General features: G+C 23.4%; 1 long non-coding RNA gene across 1 annotated transcript in view; it reads left to right on the plus strand.

Moving 5' to 3' along the window:
- Nucleotides 1-17,334, plus strand: part of LOC147812570 (uncharacterized) — a 55,196-nt gene that overhangs the window by 18,610 nt on the left and 19,252 nt on the right. The window contains exons 5-6 of the long non-coding RNA XR_015433288.1: nt 1,793-1,913; nt 6,948-7,083. This is a non-coding gene — a long non-coding RNA (uncharacterized LOC147812570). The remainder of the gene's footprint in view (nt 1-1,792; nt 1,914-6,947; nt 7,084-17,334) is intronic.

The following is a 17,334-nucleotide window of genomic DNA, read 5'->3' on the forward strand; positions in this document are numbered from 1 at the left end:
TGTACTTCTAAAGTATTTACTAATTTTTTTTTACTATTTCTGATCTAGCTGTACCGTTATAAGTTGATGGGATATTTATTTCATTTATAGTTTGTATTTCTAAAGTATTTGCTAGTTTTTTACTATTTCTGATCTAGCTGTACTGTTATAAGTTAATGGTTTATTTAATTCATTTATAGCTTGTACTTCTAAAGTATTTACAATTTTTTTTAGTATTTCAGATCGAGCTAAACAATTATAAGTTAATGTTATATTTAATTCATTTATAATTCGTATTTCTAAAGTATTTACTAATTTTTTTTTTGTATTTTTGATCGAGCTGTACTGTTTTAAGTCGATGGTATATTTTATTGATTTATAGTTTGTATTTCTAAAGTATTTTCTTGTTTTTTTACTATTTCTGATCAAGCTGTAATGTTATATGTTAATGGTTTATTTAATTCCTTTATAGCTTGTACTTCTAAAGTATTTACTAATTTTTTTTTACTATTTCTGATCTAGCTGTACTGTTATAAGTTGATGGTTTATTAAATTCATTTATAGTTTGTATGTCTAAAGTCTTTGCTAGTTTTTTTACTATTTCTGAGCTAGCAGTACTGTTATAAGTTGATGGTATATTTAATTTGTTTATAGTATGTATTTCTAAAGTATTTCCTAGTTTTTTTACTATTTCTGATCAAGCTGTACAGTTATAAGTTAATGTTATATTTAATTCATTTATAGTTTGTATTTCTAAAGTATTTGCTAGTTTTTTACTATTTCTGATCTAGGTGTACTGTTATAAGTTAATGGTTTATTTAATTCGTTATAGTATGTATTTCGAAAGTATTTCCTAGTTTTTTTTAGTATTTCAGATCGAGCTGTACTGTTATGAGTTGATGGTATATTTAATTCGTATATAGTTTGTATTTCTAAAGTATTTGCTAGTTTTTTTACTATTTCTGATCTGCCATTACTGTTTTAAGTTGATGGTATATTTAATTTGTTTATAGTATGTATTTCTAAAGTATTTGCTAGTTTTTTTACTATTTCTGATCAAGCTGTAAAATTATAAGTTAATGTTATATTTAATTCATTTATAATTCGTATTTCTAAAGTATTTACAAATTTTTTTTTGTATTTCTGATCGAGCTGTACTGTTATAAGTTAATGGTTTATTTAAGTCATTTATAGCTTGTACTTCTAAAGTATTTACAAATTTTTTTTTACTATTTCTGATCTAGCTGTACTGTTATAAGTTGATGGGATATTTATTTCATTTATAGTTTGTATTTCTAAAGTATTTGCTAGTTTTTTACTATTTCTGATCTAGCTGTACTGTTATAAGTTGATGGTTTATTAAATTCATTTATAGTTTGTATTTCTAAAGTATTTGCTAGTTTTTTACTATTTCTGATCTAGGTGTACTGTTATAAGTTAATGGTTTATTTAATTCGTTATAGTATGTATTTCTAAAGTATTTTCTAGTTTTTTTACTATTTCTGATCAAGCTGTACTGTTATAAGTTAATGGTTTATTTAATTCATTTATAGCTTGTACTTCTAAAGTATTTACTAATTTTTTTTTACTATTTCTGATCTAGCTGTACTGTTATAAGTTGATGGTATATTTAATTCATTATAGTATGTATTTCTAAAGTATTTCCTAGTTTTTTTTACTATTTCTGATCTAGCTGTACTGTTATAAGTTGATGGTTTATTAAATTCATTTATAGTTTGTATTTCTAAAGTATTTGCTATTTCTGATCTGGCATTACTGTTTTAAGTTGATGGTATATTTAATTTGTTTATAGTTTGTATTGGTCTCAAGAAGATAAATACCCGGACAATCTCTGTAGACTACAGAAGAAAGGACTGGTGCAGTCTTCTTGAGAAAGCCAGGGTCCAACCAGGACTGTCGAGATACTGATGATAGTTTGTATTTCTAAAGTATTTGCTAGTTTTTTACTATTTCTGATCTAGCTGTACTGTTATAAGTTGATGGTTTATTAAATTCATTTATAGCTTGTACTTCTAAAGTATTTACTAATTTTTTTTTACTATTTCTGATCTAGCTGTACTGTTATAAGTTGATGGTATATTTAATTCATTATAGTATGTATTTCTAAAGTATTTCCTAGTTTTTTTACTATTTCTGATCAAGCTGTACAGTTATAAGTTAATGTTATATTTAATTCATTAATAATTCGTATTTCTAAAGTATTTCCTAGTTTTTTTACTATTTCTGATCGAGCTGTACTGTTATAAGTTGATGGTATATTTAATTCGTTATAGTATGTATTTCTAAAGTATTTCCTAGTTTTTTTACTATTTCTGATCTAGCTGTACTGTTATAAGTTGATGGTTTATAAAATTCATTTATAGTTTGTATTTCTAAAGTATTTGCTAGTTTTTTACTATTTCTGATCTAGGTGTACTGTTATAAGTTAATGGTTTATTTAAGTCATTTATAGCTTGTACTTCTAAAGTATTTACAGATTTTTTTTACTATTTCTGATCTAGCTGTACTGTTATAAGTTGATGGTATATTTAATTCGTTATAGTATGTATTTCTAAAGTACTTCCTAGTTTTTTTACTATTTCTGATCTAGCTGTACTGTTATAAGTTGATGGTTTATTAAATTCATTTATAGTTTGTATTTCTAAGGTATTTGCTAGTTTTTTACTATTTCTGATCTAGCTGTACTGTTATAAGTTAATGGTTTATTTAATTCATTTATAGCTTGTACTTCTAAAGTATTTACAATTTTTTTTTAGTATTTCAGATCGAGCTGTACTGTTATAAGTTGATGGGATATTTATTTCATTTATAGTTTGTATTTCTAAAGTATTTGCTAGTTTTTTACTATTTCTGATATAGCTGTACTGTTATAAGTAGATGGAATATTTAATTCGTTATAGTATGTATTTCTAAAGTATTTCCTAGTTTTTTTACTATTTCTGATCAAGCTGTACAATTATAAGTTAATGTTATATTTAATTCATTTATAATTCGTATTTCTAAAGTATTTACTAATTTTTTTTGTATTTCTGATCGAGCTGTACTGTTTTAAGTCGATGGTATATTTTATTGATTTATAGTTTGTATTTCTAAAGTATTTTCTAGTTTTTTTACTATTTCTGATCGAGCTGTACTGTTATAAGTTAATGGTTTATTTAAGTCATTTATAGCTTGTACTTCTAAAGTATTTACAAATTTTTTTTTACTATTTCTGATCTAGCTGTACTGTTATAAGTTGATGGTATATTTTATTGATTTATAGTTTGTATGTCTAAAGTGTTTGCTAGTTTTTTTACTATTTCTGATTTAGCTGTACTGTTATAAGTTGATGGTATATTTAATTCGTTATAGTATGTATTTCTAAAGTATTTCCTAGTTTTTTTTAGTATTTCAGATCGAGCTGTACTGTTATGAGTTGATGGTATATTTAATTCGTATATAGTTTGTATTTCTAAAGTATTTGCTAGTTTTTTTACTATTTCTGATCTGCCATTACTGTTTTAAGTTGATGGTATATTTAATTTGTTTATAGTATGTATTTCTAAAGTATTTGCTAGTTTTTTTACTATTTCTGATCAAGCTGTAAAATTATAAGTTAATGTTATATTTAATTCATTTATAATTCGTATTTCTAAAGTATTTACTAATTTTTTTTTGTATTTCTGATCGAGCTGTACTGTTTTAAGTCGATGGTATATTTTATTGATTTATAGTTTGTATTTCTAAAGTATTTTCTAGTTTTTTTACTATTTCTGATCAAGCTGTACTGTTATAAGTTAATGGTTTATTTAATTCATTTATAGCTTGTACTTCTAAAGTATTTACTAATTTTTTTTTACTATTTCTGATCTAGCTGTACTGTTATAAGTTGATGGTATATTTAATTCGTTATAGTATGTATTTCTAAAGTATTTCCTAGTTTTTTTACTATTTCTGATCTAGCTGTACTGTTATAAGTTGATGTTTTATTAAATTCATTTATAGTTTGTATTTCTAAAGTATTTGCTAGTTTTTTACTATTTCTGATCTAGGTGTACTGTTATAAGTTAATGGTTTATTTAATTCATTTATAGCTTGTACTTCTGAAGTATTTACTAATTTTTTTCAGTATTTCTGATCGAGCTGTACTGTTTTAAGTCGATGGTACATTTTATTGATTTATAGTTTGTATTTCTAAAGTATTTTCTAGTTTTTTTTACTCTTTCTGATCTAGCTGTACTATTATAAGTTGATGGGATATTTATTTCATTTATAGTTTGTATTTCTAAAGTATTTGCTAGTTTTTTACTATTTCTGATCTAGCTGTACTGTTATAAGTTGATGGTTTATTAAATTCATTTATAGTTTGTATTTCTAAAGTATTTGCTAGTTTTTTACTATTTCTGATCTAGGTGTACTGTTATAAGTTAATAGTTTATTTAATTCGTTATAGTATGTATTTCTAAAGTATTTTCTAGTTTTTTTACTATTTCTGATCAAGCTGTACTGTTATAAGTTAATGGTTTATTTAATTCATTTATAGCTTGTACTTCTAAAGTATTTACTAATTTTTTTTTACTATTTCTGATCTAGCTGTACTGTTATAAGTTGATGGTATATTTAATTCATTATAGTATGTATTTCTAAAGTATTTCCTAGTTTTTTTACTATTTCTGATCTAGCTGTACTGTTATAAGTTGATGGTTTATAAAATTCATTTATAGTTTGTATTTCTAAAGTATTTGCTAGTTTTTTACTATTTCTGATCTAGGTGTACTGTTATAAGTTAATGGTTTATTTAATTCATTTATAGCTTGTACTTCTAAAGTATTTACTAATTTTTTTTAGTATTTCTGATCGAGCTGTACTGTTTTAAGTCGATGGTACATTTTATTGATTTATAGTTTGTATTTCTAAAGTATTTTCTAGTTTTTTTTACTCTTTCTGATCTAGCTGTACTATTATAAGTTGATGGGATATTTATTTCATTTATAGTTTGTATTTCTAAAGTATTTGCTAGTTTTTTACTATTTCTGATCAAGCTGTACAGTTATAAGTTAATGTTATATTTAATTCATTTATAATTCGTATTTCTAAAGTATTTACTAATTTTTTTTTGTATTTCTGATCTAGCTGTACTGTTATAAGTTAATGGTTTATTTAATTCATTTATAGCTTGTACTTCTAAAGTATTTACAATTTTTTTTAGTATTTCAGATCGAGCTGTACTGTTATAAGTTGATGAGATATTTATTTCATTTATAGTTTGTATTTCTAAAGTATTTGCTAGTTTTTTACTATTTCTGATATAGCTGTACTGTTATAAGTAGATGGAATATTTAATTCGTTATAGTATGTATTTCTAAAGTATTTCCTAGTTTTTTTACTATTTCTGATCAAGCTGTACAATTATAAGTTAATGTTATATTTAATTCATTTATAATTCGTATTTCTAAAGTATTTACAAATTTTTTTTTTGTATTTTTGATCGAGCTGTACTGTTTTAAGTCGATGGTATATTTTATTGATTTATAGTTTGTATTTCTAAAGTATTTTCTAGTTTTTTTACTATTTCTGATCAAGCTGTAATGTTATATGTTAATGGTTTATTTAATTCCTTTATAGCTTGTACTTCTAAAGTATTTACTAATTTTTTTTTACTATTTCTGATCTAGCTGTACTGTTATAAGTTGATGGTTTATTAAATTCATTTATAGTTTGTATTTCTAAAGTATTTGCTAGTTTTTTACTATTTCTGATCTAGGTGTACTGTTATAAGTTAATGGTTTATTTAATTCATTTATAGCTTGTACTTCTAAAGTATTTACTAATTTTTTTAGTATTTCTGATCGAGCTGTACTGTTTTAAGTCGATGGTATATTTTATTGATTTATAGTTTGTATGTCTAAAGTGTTTGCTAGTTTTTTTACTATTTCTGATCTAGCAGTACTGTTATAAGTTGATGGTATATTTTATTGATTTATAGTTTGTATTTCTAAAGTATTTTCTAGTTTTTTTACTATTTCTGATCAAGCTGTACTGTTATAAGTTAATGGTTTATTTAATTCATTTATAGATTGTACTTCTAAAGTATTTACTAATTTTTTTTTACTATTTCTGATCTAGCTGTACTGTTATAAGTTGATGGTATATTTAATTCGTTATAGTATGTATTTCTAAAGTATTTCCTAGTTTTTTTACTATTTCTGATCTAGCTGTACTGTTATAAGTTGATGGTTTATTAAATTCATTTATAGTTTGTATTTCTAAAGTATTTGCTAGTTTTTTACTATTTCTGATCTAGGTGTACTGTTATAAGTTAATGGTTTATTTAATTCATTTATAGCTTGTACTTCTAAAGTATTTACTAATTTTTTTTAGTATTTCTGATCGAGCTGTACTGTTTTAAGTCGATGGTACATTTTATTGATTTATAGTTTGTATTTCTAAAGTATTTTCTAGTTTTTTTTACTCTTTCTGATCTAGCTGTACTATTATAAGTTGATGGGATATTTAATTCGTTATAGTATGTATTTCTAAAGTATTTGCTAGTTTTTTACTATTTCTGATCTAGGTGTACTGTTATAAGTTAATGTTATATTTAATTCATTTATAATTCATATTTCTAAAGTATTTACGATTTTTTTTTTTGTATTTTTGATCGAGCTGTACTGTTTTAAGTCGATGGTATATTTTATTGATTTATAGTTTGTATTTCTAAAGTATTTTCTAGTTTTTTTACTATTTCTGATCAAGCTGTAATGTTATATGTTAATGGTTTATTTAATTCCTTTATAGCTTGTACTTCTAAAGTATTTACTAATTTTTTTTTACTATTTCTGATCTAGCTGTACTGTTATAAGTTGATGGTTTATTAAATTCATTTATAGTTTGTATTTCTAAAGTATTTGCTATTTCTGATCTGGCATTACTGTTTTAAGTTGATGGTATATTTAATTTGTTTATAGTTTGTATTGGTCTCAAGAAGATAAATACCCGGACAATCTCTGTAGACTACAGAAGAAAGGACTGGTGCAGTCTTCTTGAGAAAGCCAGGGTCCAACCAGGACTGTCGAGATACTGATGATAGTTTGTATTTCTAAAGTATTTGCTAGTTTTTTACTATTTCTGATCTAGCTGTACTGTTATAAGTTGATGGTTTATTAAATTCATTTATAGCTTGTACTTCTAAAGTATTTACTAATTTTTTTTTACTATTTCTGATCTAGCTGTACTGTTATAAGTTGATGGTATATTTAATTCATTATAGTATGTATTTCTAAAGTATTTCCTAGTTTTTTTACTATTTCTGATCAAGCTGTACAGTTATAAGTTAATGTTATATTTAATTCATTAATAATTCGTATTTCTAAAGTATTTCCTAGTTTTTTTACTATTTCTGATCGAGCTGTACTGTTATAAGTTGATGGTATATTTAATTCGTTATAGTATGTATTTCTAAAGTATTTCCTAGTTTTTTTACTATTTCTGATCTAGCTGTACTGTTATAAGTTGATGGTTTATAAAATTCATTTATAGTTTGTATTTCTAAAGTATTTGCTAGTTTTTTACTATTTCTGATCTAGGTGTACTGTTATAAGTTAATGGTTTATTTAAGTCATTTATAGCTTGTACTTCTAAAGTATTTACAGATTTTTTTTACTATTTCTGATCTAGCTGTACTGTTATAAGTTGATGGTATATTTAATTCGTTATAGTATGTATTTCTAAAGTACTTCCTAGTTTTTTTACTATTTCTGATCTAGCTGTACTGTTATAAGTTGATGGTTTATTAAATTCATTTATAGTTTGTATTTCTAAGGTATTTGCTAGTTTTTTACTATTTCTGATCTAGCTGTACTGTTATAAGTTAATGGTTTATTTAATTCATTTATAGCTTGTACTTCTAAAGTATTTACAATTTTTTTTTAGTATTTCAGATCGAGCTGTACTGTTATAAGTTGATGGGATATTTATTTCATTTATAGTTTGTATTTCTAAAGTATTTGCTAGTTTTTTACTATTTCTGATATAGCTGTACTGTTATAAGTAGATGGAATATTTAATTCGTTATAGTATGTATTTCTAAAGTATTTCCTAGTTTTTTTACTATTTCTGATCAAGCTGTACAATTATAAGTTAATGTTATATTTAATTCATTTATAATTCGTATTTCTAAAGTATTTACTAATTTTTTTTTGTATTTCTGATCGAGCTGTACTGTTTTAAGTCGATGGTATATTTTATTGATTTATAGTTTGTATTTCTAAAGTATTTTCTAGTTTTTTTACTATTTCTGATCGAGCTGTACTGTTATAAGTTAATGGTTTATTTAAGTCATTTATAGCTTGTACTTCTAAAGTATTTACAAGTTTTTTTTTACTATTTCTGATCTAGCTGTACTGTTATAAGTTGATGGTATATTTTATTGATTTATAGTTTGTATGTCTAAAGTGTTTGCTAGTTTTTTTACTATTTCTGATTTAGCTGTACTGTTATAAGTTGATGGTATATTTAATTCGTTATAGTATGTATTTCTAAAGTATTTCCTAGTTTTTTTTAGTATTTCAGATCGAGCTGTACTGTTATGAGTTGATGGTATATTTAATTCGTATATAGTTTGTATTTCTAAAGTATTTGCTAGTTTTTTTACTATTTCTGATCTGCCATTACTGTTTTAAGTTGATGGTATATTTAATTTGTTTATAGTATGTATTTCTAAAGTATTTGCTAGTTTTTTTACTATTTCTGATCAAGCTGTAAAATTATAAGTTAATGTTATATTTAATTCATTTATAATTCGTATTTCTAAAGTATTTACTAATTTTTTTTTGTATTTCTGATCGAGCTGTACTGTTTTAAGTCGATGGTATATTTTATTGATTTATAGTTTGTATTTCTAAAGTATTTTCTAGTTTTTTTACTATTTCTGATCAAGCTGTACTGTTATAAGTTAATGGTTTATATAATTCATTTATAGCTTGTACTTCTAAAGTATTTACTAATTTTTTTTTACTATTTCTGATCTAGCTGTACTGTTATAAGTTGATGGTATATTTAATTCTTTATAGTATGTATTTCTAAAGTATTTCCTAGTTTTTTTACTATTTCTGATCTAGCTGTACTGTTATAAGTTGATGTTTTATTAAATTCATTTATAGTTTGTATTTCTAAAGTATTTGCTAGTTTTTTACTATTTCTGATCTAGGTGTACTGTTATAAGTTAATGGTTTATTTAATTCATTTATAGCTTGTACTTCTGAAGTATTTACTAATTTTTTTCAGTATTTCTGATCGAGCTGTACTGTTTTAAGTCGATGGTACATTTTATTGATTTATAGTTTGTATTTCTAAAGTATTTTCTAGTTTTTTTTACTCTTTCTGATCTAGCTGTACTATTATAAGTTGATGGGATATTTATTTCATTTATAGTTTGTATTTCTAAAGTATTTGCTAGTTTTTTACTATTTCTGATCTAGCTGTACTGTTATAAGTTGATGGTTTATTAAATTCATTTATAGTTTGTATTTCTAAAGTATTTGCTAGTTTTTTACTATTTCTGATCTAGGTGTACTGTTATAAGTTAATGGTTTATTTAATTCGTTATAGTATGTATTTCTAAAGTATTTTCTAGTTTTTTTACTATTTCTGATCAAGCTGTACTGTTATAAGTTAATGGTTTATTTAATTCATTTATAGCTTGTACTTCTAAAGTATTTACTAATTTTTTTTTACTATTTCTGATCTAGCTGTACTGTTATAAGTTGATGGTATACTTAATTCATTATAGTATGTATTTCTAAAGTATTTCCTAGTTTTTTTACTATTTCTGATCTAGCTGTACTGTTATAAGTTGATGGTTTATAAAATTCATTTATAGTTTGTATTTCTAAAGTATTTGCTAGTTTTTTACTATTTCTGATCTAGGTGTACTGTTATAAGTTAATGGTTTATTTAATTCATTTATAGCTTGTACTTCTAAAGTATTTACTAATTTTTTTTAGTATTTCTGATCGAGCTGTACTGTTTTAAGTCGATGGTACATTTTATTGATTTATAGTTTGTATTTCTAAAGTATTTTCTAGTTTTTTTTACTCTTTCTGATCTAGCTGTACTATTATAAGTTGATGGGATATTTATTTCATTTATAGTTTGTATTTCTAAAGTATTTGCTAGTTTTTTACTATTTCTGATGTAGCTGTACTGTTATAAGTAGATGGAATATTTAATTCGTTATAGTATGTATTTCTAAAGTATTTCCTAGTTTTTTTACTATTTCTGATCAAGCTGTACAATTATAAGTTAATGTTATATTTAATTCATTTATAATTCGTATTTCTAAAGTATTTACTAATTTTTTTTTTGTATTTTTGATCGAGCTGTACTGTTTTAAGTCGATGGTATATTTTATTGATTTATAGTTTGTATTTCTAAAGTATTTTCTAGTTTTTTTACTATTTCTGATCAAGCTGTAATGTTATATGTTAATGGTTTATTTAATTCCTTTATAGCTTGTACTTCTAAAGTATTTACTAATTTTTTTTACTATTTCTGATCTAGCTGTACTGTTATAAGTTGATGGTTTATTAAATTCATTTATAGTTTGTATTTCTAAAGTATTTGCTAGTTTTTTACTATTTCTGATCTAGGTGTACTGTTATAAGTTAATGGTTTATTTAATTCATTTATAGCTTGTACTTCTAAAGTATTTACTAATTTTTTTAGTATTTCTGATCGAGCTGTACTGTTTTAAGTCGATGGTATATTTTATTGATTTATAGTTTGTATGTCTAAAGTGTTTGCTAGTTTTTTTACTATTTCTGATCTAGCAGTACTGTTATAAGTTGATGGTATATTTAATTTGTTTATAGTATGTATTTCTAAAGTATTTCCTAGTTTTTTTACTATTTCTGATCAAGCTGTACAGTTATAAGTTAATGTTATATTTAATTCATTTAAAATTCGTATTTCTAAAGTATTTACTAATTTTTTTTTGTATTTCTGATCGAGCTGTACTGTTATAAGTTAATGGTTTATTTAAGTCATTTATAGCTTGTACTTCTAAAGTATTTACAAATTTTTTTTACTATTTCTGATCTAGCTGTACTGTTATAAGTTGATGGGATATTTATTTCATTTATAGTTTGTATTTCTAAAGTATTTGCTAGTTTTTTACTATTTCTGATCTAGCTGTACTGTTATAAGTTAATGGTTTATTTAATTCATTTATAGCTTGTACTTCTAAAGTATTTACAATTTTTTTTAGTATTTCAGATCGAGCTGTACTGTTATAAGTTGATGGGATATTTATTTCATTTATAGTTTGTATTTCTAAAGTATTTGCTAGTTTTTTACTATTTCTGATATAGCTGTACTGTTATAAGTAGATGGAATATTTAATTCGTTATAGTATGTATTTCTAAAGTATTTCCTAGTTTTTTTACTATTTCTGATCAAGCTGTACAATTATAAGTTAATGTTATATTTAATTCATTTATAATTCGTATTTCTAAAGTATTTACTAATTTTTTTAGTATTTCTGATCGAGCTGTACTGTTTTAAGTCGATGGTATATTTTATTGATTTATAGTTTGTATTTCTAAAGTATTTTCTAGTTTTTTTACTATTTCTGATCAAACTGTACTGTTATAAGTTAATGGTTTATTTAATTCATTTATAGCTTGTACTTCTAAAGTATTTACTAATTTTTTTTTACTATTTCTGATCTAGCTGTACTGTTATAAGTTGATGGTATATTTAATTCGTTATAGTATGTATTTCTAAAGTATTTCCTAGTTTTTTTGCTATTTCTGATCTACCTGTACTGTTATAAGTTGATGGTTTATTAAATTCATTTATAGTTTGTATTTCTAAAGTATTTGCTAGTTTTTTACTATTTCTGATCTAGGTGTACTGTTATAAGTTAATGGTGTATTTAATTCATTTATAGCTTGTACTTCTAAAGTATTTACAAATTTTTTTTAGTATTTCTGATCGAGCTGTGCTGTTATGAGTTGATGGTATATTTAATTCGTATATAGTTTGTATTTCTAAAGTATTTGCTAGTTTTTTTACTATTTCTGATCTGGCATTACTGTTTTAAGTTGATGGTATATTTAATTTGTTTATAGTATGTATTTCTAAAGTATTTGCTAGTTTTTTTACTATTTCTGATCAAGCTGTACAATTATAAGTTAATGTTATATTTAATTCATTTATAATTCGTATTTCTAAAGTATTTACTAATTTTTTTTTGTATTTCTGATCGAGCTGTACTGTTTTAAGTCGATGGTATATTTTATTGATTTATAGTTTGTATTTCTAAAGTATTTTCTAGTTTTTTTACTATTTCTGATCAAGCTGTACTGTTATAAGTTAATGGTTTATTTAATTCATTTATAGCTTGTACTTCTAAAGTATTTACTAATTTTTTTTTACTATTTCTGATCTAGCTGTACTGTTATAAGTTGATGGTATATTTAATTCGTTATAGTATGTATTTCTAAAGTATTTCCTAGTTTTTTTGCTATTTCTGATCTACCTGTACTGTTATAAGTTGATGGTTTATTAAATTCATTTATAGTTTGTATTTCTAAAGTATTTGCTAGCTTTTTACTATTTCTGATCTAGGTGTACTGTTATAAGTTATTGGTTTATTTAATTCATTTATAGCTTGTACTTCTAAAGTATTTACTAATTTTTTTTAGTATTTCTGATCGAGCTGTACTGTTTTAAGTCGATGGTACATTTTTTTGATTTATAGTTTGTATTTCTAAAGTATTTTCTAGTTTTTTTACTCTTTCTGATCTAGCTGTACTATTATAAGTTGATGGGATATTTATTTCATTTATAGTTTGTATTTCTAAAGTATTTGCTAGTTTTTTACTATTTCTGCTGTAGCTGTACTGTTATAAGTTAATGGTTTATTTAATTCATTTATAGCTTGTACTTCTAATGATGGGATATTTATTTCATTTATAGTTTGTATTTCTAAAGTATTTGCTAGTTTTTTACTATTTCTGATATAGGTGTACTGTTATAAGTAGATGGAATATTTAATTCGTTATAGTATGTATTTCTAAAGTATTTCCTAGTTTTTTTACTATTTCTGATCAAGCTGTACAGTTATAAGTTAATATTATATTTAATTCATTTATAATTCGTATTTCTAAAGTATTTACTAATTTTTTTTTGTATTTCTGATCGAGCTGTACTGTTTTAAGTCGATGGTATATTTAATTCGTTATAGTATGTATTTCTAAAGTATTTCCTAGTTATTTTACTATTTCTGATCAAGCTGTTCAGTTATAAGTTAATGTTATATTTAATTCATTTATAATTCGTATTTCTAAAGTATTTGCTAGTTTTTTTACTATTTCTGATCTGGCATTGCTGTTTTAAGTTGATGATATATTAAATTCATTTATAGTTTGTATTTCTAAAGTATTTGCTACTTTTTTTCCTATTTCTGATCTGCCATTACTGTTTTAAGTTGATGGTATATTTAATTTGTTTATAGTATGTATTTCTAAAGTATTTGCTAGTTTTTTTACTATTTCTGATCAAGCTGTAAAATTATAAGTTAATGTTATATTTAATTCATTTATAATTCGTATTTCTAAAGTATTTACTAATTTTTTTTTGTATTTCTGATCGAGCTGTACTGTTATAAGTTAATGGTTTATTTAAGTCATTTATAGCTTGTACTTCTAAAGTATTTACAAATTTTTTTTTACTATTTCTGATCTAGCTGTACTGTTATAAGTTGATGGGATATTTATTTCATTTATAGTTTGTATTTCTAAAGTATTTGCTAGTTTTTTACTATTTCTGATCTAGCTGTACTGTTATAAGTTGATGGTTTATTAAATTCATTTATAGTTTGTATTTCTAAAGTATTTGCTAGTTTTTTTACTATTTCTGATCTAGGTGTACTGTTATAAGTTAATGGTTTATTTAATTCGTTATAGTATGTATTTCTAAAGTATTTTCTAGTTTTTTTACTATTTCTGATCAAGCTGTACTGTTATAAGTTAATGGTTTATTTAATTCATTTATAGCTTGTACTTCTAAAGTATTTACTAATTTTTTTTTACTATTTCTGATCTAGCTGTACTGTTATAAGTTGATGGTATATTTAATTCATTATAGTATGTATTTCTAAAGTATTTCCTAGTTTTTTTTACTATTTCTGATCTAGCTGTACTGTTATAAGTTGATGGTTTATAAAATTCATTTATAGTTTGTATTTCTAAAGTATTTGCTAGTTTTTTACTATTTCTGATCTAGGTGTACTGTTATAAGTTAATGGTTTATTTAATTCATTTATAGCTTGTACTTCTAAAGTATTTACAAATTTTTTTTAGTATTTCTGATCGAGCTGTACTGTTTTAAGTCGATGGTACATTTTATTGATTTATAGTTTGTATTTCTAAAGTATTTTCTAGTTTTTTTTACTCTTTCTGATCTAGCTGTACTATTATAAGTTGATGGGATATTTATTTCATTTATAGTTTGTATTTCTAAAGTATTTGCTAGTTTTTTACTATTTCTGATCAAGCTGTACAGTTATAAGTTAATGTTATATTTAATTCATTTATAATTCGTATTTCTAAAGTATTTACTAATTTTTTTTTGTATTTCTAATCGAGCTGTACTGTTATAAGTTAATGGTTTATTTAATTCATTTATAGCTTGTACTTCTAAAGTATTTACAATTTTTTTTAGTATTTCAGATCGAGCTGTACTGTTATAAGTTGATGGGATATTTATTTCATTTATAGTTTGTATTTCTAAAGTATTTGCTAGTTTTTTACTATTTCTGATGTAGCTGTACTGTTATAAGTAGATGGAATATTTAATTCGTTATAGTATGTATTTCTAAAGTATTTCCTAGTTTTTTTACTATTTCTGATCAAGCTGTACAATTATAAGTTAATGTTATATTTAATTCATTTATAATTCGTATTTCTAAAGTATTTACTAATTTTTTTTTTGTATTTTTGATCGAGCTGTACTGTTTTAAGTCGATGGTATATTTTATTGATTTATAGTTTGTATTTCTAAAGTATTTTCTAGTTTTTTTACTATTTCTGATCAAGCTGTAATGTTATATGTTAATGGTTTATTTAATTCCTTTATAGCTTGTACTTCTAAAGTATTTACTAATTTTTTTTACTATTTCTGATCTAGCTGTACTGTTATAAGTTGATGGTTTATTAAATTCATTTATAGTTTGTATTTCTAAAGTATTTGCTAGTTTTTTACTATTTCTGATCTAGGTGTACTGTTATAAGTTAATGGTTTATTTAATTCATTTATAGCTTGTACTTCTAAAGTATTTACTAATTTTTTTAGTATTTCTGATCGAGCTGTACTGTTTTAAGTCGATGGTATATTTTATTGATTTATAGTTTGTATGTCTAAAGTGTTTGCTAGTTTTTTTACTATTTCTGATCTAGCAGTACTGTTATAAGTTGATGGTATATTTAATTTGTTTATAGTATGTATTTCTAAAGTATTTCCTAGTTTTTTTACTATTTCTGATCAAGCTGTACAGTTATAAGTTAATGTTATATTTAATTCATTTATAGTTTGTATTTCTAAAGTATTTGCTAGTTTTTTACTATTTCTGATCTAGGTGTACTGTTATAAGTTAATGGTGTATTTAATTCATTTATAGCTTGTACTTCTAAAGTATTTACTAATTTTTTTAAGTATTTCTGATCGAGCTGTACTGTTTTAAGTCGATGGTATATTTTATTGATTTATAGTTTGTATGTCTAAAGTGTTTGCTAGTTTTTTTACTATTTCTGATTTAGCTGTACTGTTATAAGTTGATGGTATATTTAATTCGTTATAGTATGTATTTCTAAAGTATTTCCTAGTTTTTTTTAGTATTTCAGATCGAGCTGTACTGTTATGAGTTGATGGTATATTTAATTCGTATATAGTTTGTATTTCTAAAGTATTTGCTAGTTTTTTTACTATTTCTGATCTGCCATTACTGTTTTAAGTTGATGGTATATTTAATTTGTTTATAGTATGTATTTCTAAAGTATTTGCTAGTTTTTTTACTATTTCTGATCAAGCTGTAAAATTATAAGTTAATGTTATATTTAATTCATTTATAATTCGTATTTCTAAAGTATTTACTAATTTTTTTTTGTATTTCTGATCGAGCTGTACTGTTTTAAGTCGATGGTATATTTTATTGATTTATAGTTTGTATTTCTAAAGTATTTTCTAGTTTTTTTACTATTTCTGATCAAGCTGTACTGTTATAAGTTAATGGTTTATTTAATTCATTTATAGCTTGTACTTCTAAAGTATTTACTAATTTTTTTTTACTATTTCTGATCTAGCTGTACTGTTATAAGTTGATGGTATATTTAATTCGTTATAGTATGTATTTCTAAAGTATTTCCTAGTTTTTTTACTATTTCTGATCTAGCTGTACTGTTATAAGTTGATGTTTTATTAAATTCATTTATAGTTTGTATTTCTAAAGTATTTGCTAGTTTTTTACTATTTCTGATCTAGGAGTACTGTTATAAGTTAATGGTTTATTTAATTCATTTATAGCTTGTACTTCTAAAGTATTTACTAATTTTTTTTAGTATTTCTGATCAAGCTGTACTGTTTTAAGTCGATGATACATTTTATTGATTTATAGTTTGTATTTCTAAAGTATTTTCTAGTTTTTTTTTACTCTTTCTGATCTAGCTGTACTATTATAAGTTGATGGGATATTTATTTCATTTATAGTTTGTAATTCATTTAAAATTCGTATTTCTAAAGTATTTACTAATTTTTTTTTGTATTTCTGATCGAGCTGTACTGTTATAAGTTAATGGTTTATTTAAGTCATTTATAGCTTGTACTTCTAAAGTATTTACAAATTTTTTTTTACTATTTCTGATCTAGCTGTACTGTTATAAGTTGATGGGATATTTATTTCATTTATAGTTTGTATTTCTAAAGTATTTGCTAGTTTTTTACTATTTCTGATCTAGCTGTACTGTTATAAGTTAATGGTTTATTTAATTCATTTATAGCTTGTACTTCTAAAGTATTTACAATTTTTTTTAGTATTTCAGATCGAGCTGTACTGTTATAAGTTGATGGGATATTTATTTCATTTATAGTTTGTATTTCTAAAGTATTTGCTAGTTTTTTACTATTTCTGATATAGCTGTACTGTTATAAGTAGATGGAATATTTAATTCGTTATAGTATGTATTTCTAAAGTATTTCCTAGTTTTTTTACTATTTCTGATCAAGCTGTACAATTATAAGTTAATGTTATATTTAATTCATTTATAATTCGTATTTCTAAAGTATTTACTAATTTTT

This window comes from Parasteatoda tepidariorum, chromosome 4 (genome assembly GCF_982258835.1).
Source record: "Parasteatoda tepidariorum strain Cologne lab strain chromosome 4, Ptep-v5.0, whole genome shotgun sequence".
Taxonomy (NCBI): domain Eukaryota; kingdom Metazoa; phylum Arthropoda; class Arachnida; order Araneae; family Theridiidae; genus Parasteatoda; species Parasteatoda tepidariorum.